General features: G+C 37.0%; 1 pseudogene; it reads right to left on the bottom strand.

Moving 5' to 3' along the window:
• Nucleotides 1-393: 393 nt before the first annotated feature.
• Nucleotides 394-489, bottom strand: LOC118544281 (U6 spliceosomal RNA; annotated as a pseudogene).
• Nucleotides 490-4,438: the final 3,949 nt, after the last annotated feature.

Raw genomic sequence — 4,438 nt, 5'->3', positions numbered from 1 at the left:
GTGACATGGAGGAAGAGGGAGAGGGAGTGAGCTATGGGGGATGTGGCTGATAGAGCTCTGGTCTCTAGTCAAGTCAACTGGGACATTAATAGGAATTTAACATCTCTTCAAGATCTCTTCAAAACTCTCTAAGTAAGCAAACTGACATCACTTAGTGGACATCTCTCAATTTTTGCACTCTTAAATAGTTAATCCTTAAGAATTTTATTTTGGCAGATAAAGATTTGTTTTATTGAATAACTGATCTGTGTTATTGCTGAGGTCACTACATACAGACCAAAGAGAAGGAGTTTTATTTCTTGGTTTCTTCCTCCTTGGACAGAGTCTTGATTTCCTCCTTCTTGACCTGGAGCTGCTCTTCACAGCGCTTGTGTGTTTCCTTGGTCTTAGATCAAAAATATGGAACACTTCGGGAATTTGCGTGTCATCCTTGTGCAGGGCCAGGCTAGTCTTCTCTGTGTTGTTCCAATTTTAGTATATGTTGAGCACAAGAAGTTTTTTTAATTTAAGAAAAAGGAGAAGAATTGAGACTGAGGAATACACAAACTTTTCTAGAATCCCTTATATTATAGGGATCTTATTAACAAATGAATTGACAGTCATGCCAATTGTCCTATATTTTCACAAACTATATAAATACAATTATGTTTGGGTACTGTAGAATTATCTTCTTAATTAATAAGGAAAGGTAGAAGAGAGATAAAGTAGAAACTTCAAAAAGCCATTATCAGTTTCTCATCAAGGATTGACACCCTTCATTCTACTGAAGAGTTAGGATTAGCTTAAACTCCTTCCTGTCAACTATAGTGGAACAATTTCTAAATCAATTCTTTATCACTATTGCCATCACAGGTTCTCATCACTTTCTTCCTGTGCAAGTAAAATAATTTTCCCAGGTCTAAACTTTCCCTAATTTATCTGTCTTCATGGTATCCCAAAGATAATTTTCTAAAATAATAATAATAATAGCTTTCATTTAAAATGGCGGCTTGAGGGGAACCTGGGTGGCTCAGATGGTTAAGTGTCTGCCTTCAGCTCAGGTCATGATCTCCAGGTCTTGAGATCAAGCCCCATGTCCAGCTCCTGGCCCAGCAGGGAGTCTGATTCTCCCTCTCCTTTGCCTCTCCTCCTGCTTATGCTCTCTCTATCTCTCTCAAATGAATAAATAAAATCTTTAAAAAAATTTTTTAAAAAATGGTGGCTTGAGCACAATTGTTAAGCTCTATTACTCACTCAAAACCTCCTATAACGACATCAAGTGAGATTAAAAAATGTATAACCACCTCTATGGTGGTTATAGCACAAAGTTGAAAACCAGATGTTGATATATGGCAACAAATCAAAATATTGGTAGATCAAAAGCTAACAGGATGTGGTAATTTGCATGGCTGGAAAAAAACAGAATGATACAAAGGGTGCAGTAAGCGGTACAGTATTTGTTACTGTAAGATCCCACCTCACATAATTAATTTAGAAAGAAAAACCCACAACAAACCTTACCATAATGATATACATGAGTACCATGTATAAGTAGAAAAAACCCTTAAAGTTTCCTGAAAGAAGAAATATAGTTTACATGCAATAATATTTGACAATATCAGAGGCAAAAGATACATAAATTTTCCTGAAAGAGAGAAATAGATTACTCCAAAGACTAGGGTATCCGTATGGCTCAGACGTCTCCCCAACAACACTGAAATGTAGGAAGCATAAAGAAATGTCTTCAGAATTCTGATTGAAAATGATTTTCTACTTCTAATATTTTATATGAAAGCAAACCACAATATGAAGTATGAAGTACTTTCTCATGCACTATTCTCAGAGGACCCTGGAGTACAACCAAATAAAAACAAATGAAAATACCAGCAAAAAGGAAAAGATGTAACACAGGAAACAGGAGAATAAAAAGGCAAGACACAGAGGGAATCTAGCTAGTTCCAGACAGTTTGGGTTTGCACTTGTTCTGATATAACTTTAATAAAACATTGTCACTCTCAAAGATGTCCTAGTTTATATGATAAAATATAAAGTCACAAAGGTATTACAATGAAAAGCTCAGCCAGTCCAGATTGGAGCAGAAAGTTAGAGGCCTTCAGGTAGGATATCTCCCAGGAGAAAAGAGAGAGAGAGAGAGAAACTGATGTGTTGTCCTTACAAGAGAAGTTTTATAGATTTTTGTCCAATTGGGATGAAGCTGAATGTTAGGTAGAGAGCCTATGGAGACAGAAAAAAAAAAAAAAAAAGAAAGGATATGTAATTGAAGTGCAGTGATTCATCTATGAAGGGAGATGTACAGTCATACAATGTAAACACCAAGTGACTATTAATTTTAAGAAATTATAACTTAATTATAGTGAAAGTATTACAGGAGGAGGGGTATATGAAAGAGAGCTTCCTCTTCAAATTCCTTTTTCTGAAGGTATGAAAATTGATACTGAAAAATATAAGTCAGCAGCATAAATATGTTATTCAGAATGATTAAGGAAAATATTGGAAGAAAAACGTAAGGGCAGAAGTGAGTGACCTCAAGAAGCAGGACTCAGTGAAGGGAAAGAGTAAGGCAATGGAACATTAATTTTCATTATTATCATTTCAAACTGTGGCCAGAGGATAGTTTGTTAAAAATAAATGTAAATTAAGAAACCTGATTTTTTTTTTGTTGTCTGAGCAATAATGTTCAATCTCCTTACATATAATTTGAAGTCCTTAGAAATCTCTCTGATTTCAATTCAACCACTCCCACCCTTTTGCTTTCTATCACACACACACACACACACACACACACACACACACTTTTAAAAAATATTTCTTGTAACTTTTACTTTTTTTCATGTCTTCTGGATGCTTTTATGAGCCCATCCTTTAATTAATCTATCTCATTTGCCCAGAATGCTTTACCACATATTTATGAGACACTCTTTAGGAATAAATTTCAATGTCATTGACTCTTTGGGCTTTTTCTTAATCTTGCAGGCAATTAGTTTCATACTACTCCACACTGCCACAAGCATTGTTCGTAGTTTATTTTATTTTGTTTTCACAACATCTTGTAATTGCACTAAATGCGCATATATATATATATATATATATATATACCCTGTCCCCACCACCCCTCCCCCCCACCACGCTGCCCCTGGTCACACTGTGACAAGCTGAGGGAGTGTGTTAGAGGCCTATTGCTGCTGTAACAAATTACCACACACTTGGTAGTCGAAACACCACAAATATTTCCTCTTACAATCTGGAGTCCAAAATCATTCTCACTGGGCTAATGTCAAGGTGTTGGCAGGGATGGTACCTTCTGGAGGCTTTGAGGGAAGAATCCATTTCCCTCCTTTTTTTGGCTTCTAGAAACTACTTATATTCTTTGGTTAGCAGGTTAGTGGCTCCTTCCTCCTTCTATCTTTCAAAGCCAATAGTGTAGCATCTTCCAATCTCTCTGTCTCTCTCTCTCTCATCACACACACAAGACCTCTGCTTCCATCCTCACATCTCCTCTTACTTTCATTCCTCTGCCTCCCTCTTATTGGGCCCTCCCAAATAAACTCAGGATAATCTCCCCACCTCAAGATCCTTAAGTCAGTCACATAGGCAAGGCCCGTTTGCCATGTTTTACCACAGTCCTTGGATATTCAGTTCTGTTTTTCTTCTCAGTCTTTATTCTCTTTGCTTTTCATTTTTGGAGGTTTGTACTAATGTATCTTCTAGCTCAGATGTGTTTTCCTCAGCCATGGCAAGGGTTCTAAGAAGCTTATCAAGGACCTTCTTCATTTCAAATACACTGTTTTTGATCTCTAGTGTATCTTTTTGGTTCTTTTTTAGATTTCCCTCTCTTTTCTTACATTGTTCACCTGTTCTTTACCTTCTCTGTTAGAGCTTTAGCATATTAATCATAGTTTATTTTAAATTCCTGGTCTTATAATTCTAACACCCTTGCCATGTCTGATTCTGATGCCAGCTTTGTCTCTTCAAATGGTGTTTTTGCCTTTCGACAGGTCTTGTAATTTTCTCTTGATAGCTGGATATGATGGACTGGATGAAATAGGCCTTTTTAAATATGGTGTGAGGTGTGGAGGGAGGAAAAGCATATATAGGTCAATGACTGCGTTTCAGTGGTTCAGTGACCCCATGTCTCTGGAATATGAACTTCACAAGTTTTTCTCAGGTTTTTTCTCCCCGCTTAAGTGGGAGAGGATGTCTAGAGCTGGATTTGGGTATTTCTTTTCCCCTAGGATAGTTAGGCTCTGGTAATACCCCAGAATGTTAGACTCTGATTAAAGGGGTTTCTCCTGAGGGCAGCCTTTGTTAAGAGGAACAGAATGCTCTGCTATACTTCAGAATTCTTCCTTTTTTCTTCCCCAATTAGAAGCATGAAGGAATTTTTTCCTGTTATTTACTGTGAAGACCAGATCAAGGTTCTGGAGGTAAATCTCACAAA

Source organism: Halichoerus grypus, chromosome 3 (genome assembly GCF_964656455.1).
Source record: "Halichoerus grypus chromosome 3, mHalGry1.hap1.1, whole genome shotgun sequence".
NCBI lineage: Eukaryota > Metazoa > Chordata > Mammalia > Carnivora > Phocidae > Halichoerus > Halichoerus grypus.
This window is presented reverse-complemented; position numbering and strand designations above follow the sequence as displayed.